The sequence below is a fragment of the Nerophis ophidion genome, linkage group LG07 (assembly GCF_033978795.1).
Source record: "Nerophis ophidion isolate RoL-2023_Sa linkage group LG07, RoL_Noph_v1.0, whole genome shotgun sequence".
NCBI lineage: Eukaryota > Metazoa > Chordata > Actinopteri > Syngnathiformes > Syngnathidae > Nerophis > Nerophis ophidion.
Genome location: NC_084617.1, coordinates 46,282,930 through 46,294,014, shown reverse-complemented (window position 1 = coordinate 46,294,014; position 11,085 = coordinate 46,282,930).

The following is an 11,085-nucleotide window of genomic DNA, read 5'->3' as shown; positions in this document are numbered from 1 at the left end:
GTTTAGTCTCATAAAGGTAGGAATCATGGTCACACTCCTTAAGACGTGATCTAAAACAGAACAAGCTACTCTATTATTATTATGCAGTACACATCAATATTTCAAGATGACACTTTAATTACAAGTATACCCCCGACTGCTATATTTAAAGCCTCATGAAATAAAATCTGCTTCGGTTCGTTGTTATGTTCTGGAACATTAGCCAAGAGAGGTTTTGCTTCACTGGATTTAGCCCGGCATGGTGTAAAAAACAGGGCAGGCAGATTAGCTTCCAAAATGGACCAAGACACTCCTGTGAAGCTCACTAATTATAATTTGAACAGGTATAAATCATTAATATTTATTTTTGGCGGCAAGAGTCGGGCTATTTTACATAATAGCTTAAATGTTTTAATCTTTATCTTTAGCATGTTAACCTCCTTTGAGTCAAAAGTCCTTTTTTACAAGAACTAAATATTTAATTCAACTCATGTTACTAAAATAAAAATGAATACTGCCTTAAAACTTTGGAGATCAAAGACTCTTAAAGGGGTTGCATACACTCAGAGTTCGATATAATGCGATCATGCCATGGACCTGAAATTTTTGCCCGTTTACATCGTAGTTTGGTGACGGCTAGACTGGGGTGTAGGACTCGCTAACAAGCTAAACCTGTTAGGCGTCTTAGGCCGAGCACCGGTTCCCTCAAGGGCTGCGTCCTGAGTCCGCTGCTGTTCACATTGATGACCCATGACTGCTGCGCCAGGTCCATGACTAACCACATTGTGAAGAAGTATGCGGACGACATGACAGTAGTGGGCCTCATTCTTGACAACAAAGACATGGACTACAAAGGAGGCGAAACATCTGGTTGACTGGTGCAGAACCAACAACCTGGTCCTGAACGTCAACAAGACCAAGGAGATCATCATCGACTTTAGGAAGCAGTAGTCCAGCCATACTCCACTCTTCGTCAACGGCACAGCAGTGGAGATGGTAAGCAGCACCAAGTTCCACCATTCTCACCACATTATATAGAGGCACTATAGAGAGCCAACTGACCAAATGCATCTCTGTCTGGACTGGAGCCTGCAGTGCCTCAGACTGTAAGTTTCTGCAGAGAGTGGTGAGGACGGCGGAAAATATCATAAGGACTCCTCTTCCTCCTACCCAGGAGATCGCAAAAAGCCGCTGCCTGACCAGGGCTCAGAAAATCTGCAGAGACTCCTACCACCCCCACCAAGGACTGTTTTCACTGTTGGACTCTGGAAAGAGGTTCCGCAGTCTACGTAGCAGAACCTCCAGGTTCTGTAACAGCGTCTTCCCTCAGGCCGTCAGACTCTTGAACGCATCATAAAAATCCCCTCAATTCACCCCCAAAATGGATTAACTCGCTGGAATATAAAGACAATATAACATACATCCATAAACGTGGATGCATATGCTAAAGTGCAATACATCTATCTGTACAGTAATCTATTTATTTATATCTGCACTTATTGCTCTTTTATCCTGCACTACAACAAGTTCATGCAACAAAATCGTGTTCTTACCTGTGCTGTAAAGGTCAAATTTCAATGAAAATAAAAAGGAAGTCAAAGTCTAATGTGCTTTGGTCAAAATATTGCATAGATTTTGCTTTACAGACCATCTTCAAGCCTCTGTGTCGTGGTCCCGTCAGCCATTTTCATAGTATTTGAGTCAGATAAAGTTCTTACAAAGGCCCAAAAAATATCATACTTTAGAATTATAATCTACTTTTTTGTTAAAACTGGCAAAAGCGTCAATTTTCTAGAGCGCCCAACCGTACATGAACGAGCAAGAGTCTGACCCGGGAGCAAGAGGAATGCAAGGAAAAAGAAGAACATCTGAAATGAAAGCATCTAAAAGTTATGTTTATTAGCTTTCTCTTTTAATGCTTTTTAGTGCTATCAAGCTTTTAGCGCTTGAAAGAGCACATGGTTTTGCAATGCATTGTGGGACCAAGGTAGACATTTTGTCGTCCAAAACTTTGGTTAACGTAGCTGCGGTATTGTGAGAGAGAGCGATCAAGTAGACTAAAATGGCCTGTGCTAAATAAACAAAAATAATGGGCCATACCTAGGGTTGTACGGTATACTAGTATAGTACCACGATACTAATAAATCATATTAGGTACTATACTGCCTCTAAAAAGCACCCGTTCCACCCCCTTTTTATTCAACAGGCATGACAGCGTGGCGTCACGTTGTGACATTGCTAGTTTTACGAGCAGAGGAGCGTGTTCGGCTGCGCACAATCATAGAGTACTTACAATCAGACAAAGTGTGTAGACAGAAAAGGGAGAATGGACACATTTTGCCATAAAAACTAACGATAAAGGTGAAGTTATAACACTGAAACACCCTCAGGTGGAGGTGCCTTAAGACATGGCTAGCTAGCTAGTGGCTAAAGTCCATCCGCAGTCGGCAGTGTTTTAGCTACTTCTAAATCACTAATCCTCGCCTCCATGGTGACAAATAGAGTAAGTGTCTTACAAGTAAATAGCTAAAAATGCTTCAATACACACCGTAGCTCACCAGCTTCACAATGTAAACAAACGCCATGGGTAGATCTACACCTGATATCCACTGTAATGATACAAAGTACAAGAGCGTATCTAGTCGATACTACTATGATTACATCAATATTTTTAGCATCAAAATATATTTTTTAGTTTTTTTATATAAATTAAATACATCCTTGGACACATGAGGAGTTAAATTATGACCAATGTATGATCCTGTAACGACTTGGTATCGTATCGATACCCAAATTTGTAGTATCATCCAAAACTAATGTAAAGTATTCAAACAACAGAAGAATAAGTGATTATTACATTGAGCAGAAGTGTAGATGGAACATGTTAAAAGAGAAAGTAAGCAGATATCAACAGTAAATGGACAAGTAGATTAATTATTCATTTTCTACCACTTGTCCTTTATAATTTGGGCAAAATAATAGAATGATAAATGACACAATATGTTACTGCTAACATCAGCAGACTAATTAGGAGCCTTTGTTTGTTTACTTACTACTAAAAGACAAGTTGTCTAGGATGTTCACTATTTTATTTAAAACCAAAATTGCAATAAGAAACACATGTTTAATGTACCGTAGGATTTTTTTGTTAAAATAAAGCCAATAATGCTATTTTTTTGTGGTACCCTTTATTTAGAAAAGTATCGAAAAGTATCGAAATACATTTTGGTACCGGTACCAAAATATTGGTATCGGGACAACCCTATACCAAGACAAACTTCCCCAGTCCAAAAGTTTGCCGGTTCCAAAAAAAAAAAAAAAAAGTAAAATTGGTGGAATTGATCCAAATGCTAACAATGGACAAGAGACTATATCAGTGAATAATTTCATAATGCAAAATCTGCTAAGATTTAACTCATCTTTCGCTTATGTGTCCTACAGGGAGTGAAGGTGCCCACCCTCATTTCATTAGTAGGTTTCTCTGAAAAACAAACAAGCCAAATATTACTTTAAAATACTTTCATCACTGTGCTACTTCTCCAAAAATAGTGCTCATTCATTTTTGTGCTCGCACATGACTAAAAGTAAACAGATAACTTGCTTTTTACCAAAATACTCTATGTTGTTTGTAGCCTGCTGCTAGCCTGGCTAAAGCTAACAGCCTACTAAATGCTACGCGTGAAACAGAATAAAACATATTATGATTCAAACTTGCTAGACTGAAAATGCTGTCAACACACCAACATGTATTAAGCGTTAAAAGTGATGTTTAATCGTCTCACAGCTGCTATCCAGACCAGTCGTCGTCTCTTTATTAGCTCGCTTTCCTGAATTCCTTGGCTTTGCTTTCACGCAGGAAATTAAATAAATCTCACTAAATGTTTTTTTCCACCTGAAGCGCTCATGACGATTGGGACAGTTAATGAGGTTGCGCGTTCGCGCCATGTTTTGAACCCAGCCATGAGAAACAAGAACCACAATGCATTGCATTTACTATCTAACACTTTCAAGCTCTACAGGTATACAGCTTAGGTGTTATTATAATGTATTTCTCCTGATTTTGTACATCCCTGCATTATATGTACCATGTTTATGTCTAGAGCAGTGGTTCTTAACCTTGTTGGAGGTACTGAACCCCACCAGTTTCATATACCCATCCAATGAACCCTTCTTTAGTGAAAAATAAAATGTTTTTCAAATTCAAGACAAAGTTATATGATCTTTTACTGGTGCACAACCGTGCATGAACATCACCTTGTTCAAAGAACAAAGCCAACACAGTGAATGAACTCATAACAAATTACAAACCTGCAAATCCGTTTGGGTTCTGCTGTTGCCGTATCCCTAATATGCTGATAGGGAGAAGTTTTTATGTACACGATGAGTCGGGTGTGGCTTGAGTGGAGGCTCCACCGAACCCCTGAGGCCGACTCACCGAACCCCTAGGGTTCGATCGAACCCTGGTTAAGAACCACTGGTCTAGAGTTTGTTCTTAAACATCCATCCATTTTCCTGTTATCCAAAATCGTGTCGTGGGGGCAGCAGCCTAAGCAGGGAAGCCAAGACTTTTCTCTTCCCAGCCACTTCGTCCAACTCCTCCCATGGGATCCCGAAGCGTTCCCAGGCCAGCCGGGTGACATAGTCTTCCCAACGTGTCCTGGGTCTTCCCCATGGCCTCCTACCGGTCGGACGTGCTCTACACACCTCCCGAGGGAAGCGTTCGGGTGGCATCCTGACCAGATACCCAAAACACCTCAACTGGCTCCTCTCGATGTGGAGGAGCAGCGGCTTTACTTTGAGCTCCTCCCGGATGGCAGAGCTTCTCACCCTATCTCTAAAGGAGCGCCCTGCCACGCAGGGGAGGAAACAAATTTTGGTGATCCGTGATTTTGTCCTTTCGGTGATAACCCAAAGCTCATGACTATACGTGAGGATGGGAATATAGATCAACTGGTAAATTGAGAGCTCTGACTTCTAGCTCAGCTCCTTCTTCACCACAACGGATCGATACAACATCCACATTACTGAAGACGCCGCACCTATCCGCCTGTCAATCTCACGATCCACTCTTCCCTCACACGTGAACAAGACTCCGATGTACTTGAACTATTCCACATGGGGCAAGAACTCCTACTCAACCCAGAACCATGGACTCATTCGCTTCACACTCGGCTGCGAACCGATCCAGTGAGAGCTGAAGATCCTGGCCAGATGAAGCCAACAGGACCACATCCTCTGCAAAAAGCAGACACTTAATCCTGCAGCCTCCAAACCTGATCCCCTCAACACCCTGACTGCGCCTAGAAATTCTGTCCATAAAAATAATGAACAGAATCAGTGAGAAAGGGCAGCTTAGGCGGAGTCCAACCCTCACTGGAAATGGCTTAAACCAGGGGTAGGGAACCCATGGCTCTCGAGCCAGATGTAGCTCTTTTGATGACTGCATCTGGCTCTCAGATAAATCTTAGCTGACGTTGCTTAACACGATAAGTAATTAATAATTCCGCTGGTAATCACAGTGTTAAAAATAACTTTCAAAATATAAAACATTCTCATGCATTTGAATCCATCCATCCGTTTCTACTGCACCTGTTCAAGAAGTCAAAAGTATTTTATTTAGAATTGGTTAGCTTCAGAAAAACAATGTTAATAAAAAGAATAATAGATTAACGCATTTAGTATTGTAATCTGGGAAAGTCAAAATGAAAGAGGAGGCGTAGAATTCTCTTGTCATAGCGTGGGACGACACTGTACAAGAGTACAGGTCTACGGGTTTCTCCTCATTGAGCTAAATTGAATCCAGTCTCTGTTTAATTCCTTGCTTCTTGTCGTTTTAATAGATGTCATCACTATTTGAACCTGACAGTTGTATTCAGTGTTAAAAAAATTATATGGCTCTCATGGAAATGCATTTTAAAATATTTGGCTTTAATGGCTCTCTCAGCCAAAAAGGTTCCCGACCCCTGGCTTAAACAATGGGTAGCAATTGCAATAGGGAGCTAACGCTAATGCTACATCGCTAATGTACAATTACAAATTGTCTGCCTACTATTAGTAGACTCACCTCTACCATAAAAAAATAATTTTCTGGAACAATCCTATTTTATAATTGTTTATGGAGGTTGGTAAAAATGAACACTAAACAAAAGAGTTGAGATGAGGCTGGAGATGGGTGTAGTGACTTGTGCTGGTTAACACAGCGACAAAAACAACAGCTCAGGTCTTAGGAAGGTGAAATCTTCTACATCTTAGGCAGAGTAAATTTTTTCCACAACCAAGCCAAACACAGTATATTTGTGTCAACTTTCCAAGCACAACATGCGTAAAATGTATTTTAAGTGGTATTTATTTTATGTGGCGGACAAACATCTGTAGAAACCTTGTCATGTAGGAAAAAGCTACAATTGTAGTCCTACATGTTGCAAAAGGAAGGAAATGTAATTCCCTGGCTGGTCTGCTGCTGCAAAAAGAACATGGAATGCTTTCATCTTTAAACTGTATAATACCCTCAATATAGCATCCGACATACCGAGTTTAATCAATTTTACAAGGCAGTATAGCTTTAAGGTTGGTATTACATCCCCTGGGTCAGGTTGTTCATACCAAAGTCTCATCTCCAACATTGTCTCCTGTCTGGATGTCAGTTTATTTTGGGCAAAACAAGCTGATGACCATTTGGGGCAAATGTCGTTCTATCAGTCTTGTTCTGACAAATGGTTTACAATAAACTAAAATCTACTAATAATTGCAAATCCAAAATTGTCCATAACTGCATACAAACGCTTATGTTATTGCTTTCAGACGTTTTGACAACGAAAAGTCAAAATTACTTATTTGGAAAAACATTTTTTTTTTTTGTTTAACCAATGCACAAAACCACAAAACCTCCCACCCCTACGACCGTTTCACTAGCTTGTCCCGCCCCTTGTGTGTCTCGGCCAATCAGACCCTGACCTTCTCTTTCGTCCAGCTGAGCTTTATTCATACAGTACTGTGGTAAGTAAGTTTCCATACGGCCTGGATTTACAAACCCCGTTTCCATATGAGTTGGGAAATTGTGTTAGATGTAAATATAAACGCAATACAATGATTTGCAAATCCTTTTCAACCCATATTCAATTGAATGCACTACAAAGACAAGATATTATATGTTCAAACTCATAGACTTTTTTTTCTTTTGCAAATAATAATTAACTTAGAATTTCATGGCTGCAACACGTACCAAAGTAGTTGGGAAAGGGTATGTTCACTACTGTTACATCACCTTTTCGTTTTACAACACTCAATAAACGTTTGGGAACTGAGGAAACTATTTGTTGAAGCTTTGAAAGTGGAATTCTTTCCCCTTCTTGTTTTATGTAGAGCTACAGTCGTTCAACAGTCCAGGGTCTCTGCTGTCGTATTTTACGCTTCATAATGCGCCACACATTTTCGATGGGAGACAGGCCAGGACTGCAGGCAGGCCAGGAATGTACCTGCCCTCTTTTTTTATGAAGCCACGCTGTTGTAACACGTGCTGCTTCTAACACAATTTCCCAACTCATATGGAAACGGGGTTTGTAGTACGGTTTGGTTTTAGGTAAAAATATGATCAAATACGATCAAACACACCTTTGTGACTCTGCCACCCACCATGAAGCCCCAAAAAATTGTTGCATACAATCATAGTCCCAATAATTCTTCAATAAGAGCCTCAATAGGATACCAGTGGTAGTGTAAGTGTTACGGCGACTCCTGCCAGCGCCGCTCGTCCGTCTGTGCGCACCTCGGGACACGCCCACAGCAACCGCCAGCAACCGCCAGCTGCAATTCATTTCCCAGTAATCAACACACCTGTCCTTGATGAGCGATCTGCCTTCTAAAATCTGGACAACCTGCCATCGCTTGGCGGAGTATAATCTTCTGTACAAGAGGCTCCCCTGTGAGCCCCTGTTGTTCCCCTTGCCTCCCGGACTGCCCTTTTGGATTCTCGACCTCCCGCTTGAACACGTTTCTCGCGACGCCTCTCGTTCGCCCTGGATCCTCTCCATCGCCCCACGGAATTCCGTGTTCTTCGTCTCTTCACAACTTTCGGTAACACACACCTCAGCTAATCACACACATAGCCTCACATCCCATACGCTTTTGGATCTCGTCCACACTCCATTTCCTTTGTTTATTTTATATTGCTTGATTATTATATATATATGGTTGATATATATACATAAATAAATCTTTGGCAGACTCGGTCACTCCCCCTGTTATACCTTAACGGACGAGCGGCGCTGGCAGGAGTCTGAGCCGTAACAGTAAGAGAGAGACAGCAACAAATTGGATTCGAATGGATCGTAAAAAAGAAAACAATCAAGAGGCCGATACAAACTGAACCCTGATCCATAAAAATAAGAAAAATGGTACAATTGATCCATGCTCATGATTATGAACAGGTCCAATAGACGAGATTTGAGTAAGGTAGCAAACATGTCCTGTTTCTTGGCCGTCTCAGTTTTTATACAGGCCAATCAAAAGTTGGTAAAGGCTCACCGGCAAACAAACCTTGCGTGTGTACTAGGGTTGTATGGTATACCGGTACTGGTATAGTACCGCGATACTAATAAATCATCTTCGGTACTATACCGCCTCTAAAAAGTACCGGTCCCCGCCCCCATTTTTTTTTTTTACAGGCATGATGGCGCGTCGTCACGTTGTGACTTTGCTGGTTTTACGAGCAAAGGTGCATGTTCGGCAGCGCGCACACGCAGAGTACTTACAAGCAGACACAGTGTATGGAGAGTAAAGGGAGAACGGACACATTTTGGCTTAAAAACTAACGATAAAGGTGAAGTTTTAACACTGAAACGCCCTCAGGAAGAGGTGCTTTAAGATATGGGTAACTAGCTAGCAGCTAACATCCATTCGCAGTCGGCAGTAATTTAGCTACTTTTAAATATCCTCACCATCATGGTGATAAATAAAGTGAATTTCTTACAAGTATCATCCTTGCAGGACAAGGAATAGCTAAACATGCTTCACTACAGCTCACCAGCGTCACAATGTAGACAAACGCTATGGGTGGATCTACACCTGACATCCACTGTAATGATATATTATATATTGAGTTTTTCATAATGTTACCTTGATTTTGGATATGGTGTCATTGTGATAAATAAATGGGTTGTACTTGTATAGTGCTTTTCTACCTTCAAGGTACTCAAAGCGCTTTGACACTACTTCAACATTTACCCATTCACACGCACATTCACACACTGATGGAGGGAGCTGCCATACAAGGAGCTAACCAGCACCCATCAGGAGCAAGGGTGAAGTGTCTTGCTGAGGACACAACGGACGTGATGAAGTTGGTACTAGGTGGGAATTGAACGAGGGACCCTCGGGTTGCGCACGGCCACTCTCCCACTGCCCCACGCTATTGATCATTCTTTTGTTAATTTTACAATAGCAACATTTGAATAATGATAAATGATTGGCAGTTGCAGATTTCACCAATGTGGCAGTTTGCTTTTCCAAACATTTTAATGATGAACTGCCACTTTGAAAATCCTAAACAGGAAGTGCTTAAAGTTGAATGACTTTGTAAAAACGCTGAGACAAAGTCTGAGTTAATTGTGTTCTTCTTGGAGTTTTTGAAACTGCACCCATTTTGTCCTTAGAATTTTCAACTCACTTGAAGGATTTTGCCAAGAGGATTTATTTTCAGAATGTGCTTGTTTTTTTTTAGCCAATGTAAGACGAAGAAAACAATCTGAAGCTGTCTTTAATTTTAAGTTATTATGCCATGATTCCATCAGTCCGGCCTGCGTGGGAATAGATTTTCCTCCATATACAGTATATACAGATATATTTTGTAGTACGGACCTTGCTTCACTGTGCGGCTATCTCAGTCACCCATTTTGTGGCCGGCACCACATCCATTGTGGTCGGGCTGATTAATTTTCTGCGCTGATTTAGTCAGCTACTGTTTTCAGTGATGCTTCGTGTAATTTTTAAGTGTTTTTGTTTGGGTTTTTCTTTAGCATTTTTGTTTGTTTTGCCAACTACAAATGAGTCAAAGGAAAGCAATGGACAACCAATGAGTGATTTGAAACATTTGGGAAAAATCCACAGCGTTGTCGACATTGCCCACACACCCTAACCCCCTACTTCCTCTGCCAAGAAATTTTACTGATACATTTTTTTTTTTTTTTTTTTTTTTAGCGCACCACATGACTAGTCACACAATGTGTGCACGTGTCAACAGTTCAGCTTGTTGTCGTTGTTTTGGCTTTGTATTAAATAGAAGGTTGATCCATCACCTCTTTGTCATGTTTGTTTGATATACAGTACTGTATGCCACTTTATAATGTGTTCGATTTACAAACTTTGGTAACATTTTAGTATGGGAAACATATTCACCTTTAATTAATTGCTTATTAAAAGTAACATGCACCTGGGGATAGGTTGATTGGCAACACTAAATTGGCCCTAGTGTGTGAATGTGAGTGTGAATGTTGTCTGTCTATCTGTGTTGGCCCTGCGATGAGGTGGCGACTTGTCCAGGGTGTACCCTACCTTCCGCCCGATTGTAGCTGAGATAGGCGCCAGCGCCCCCCGCGACCCCGAAAGGGAATAAGCGGTAGAAAATGGATGGATGGGATGGATAAAGTAACAAAGACTTAATTTAGAGTTATTTGAACACTAGGGGAACATATGCGGGTTAGGGTTAGGGCTACTAATAAGCAATAATTCTGAAGTTATTGAGGGAAGACTCTTAGCTAATGGCTTACTGGTTGTATAATAAGGCAATGCATATTAAGGCATGAGACACTAGTGATTTAGGGCTATATAAGTAAACATTGATTGATTGATTGATTGAATAAGTACTTAATAATGACTAATTAAGAAACAATATGTTACTAGATTGCATGTTAATAAGCATCTAATTAATGGTGAATATGTGTTCCCCATACTAAACTGTTACCCAAACTTTTATTAAAATGTGGACTTTTGTCAAAGCTGGAACCAACTTTTCATATTTACATAGTTTTTTTATGGAAATATTTGCTTCTCTATACAAACTATTTTTAAACTACCAACTATGTTCAAGAACCAATTTGGTTTGTGAAATGT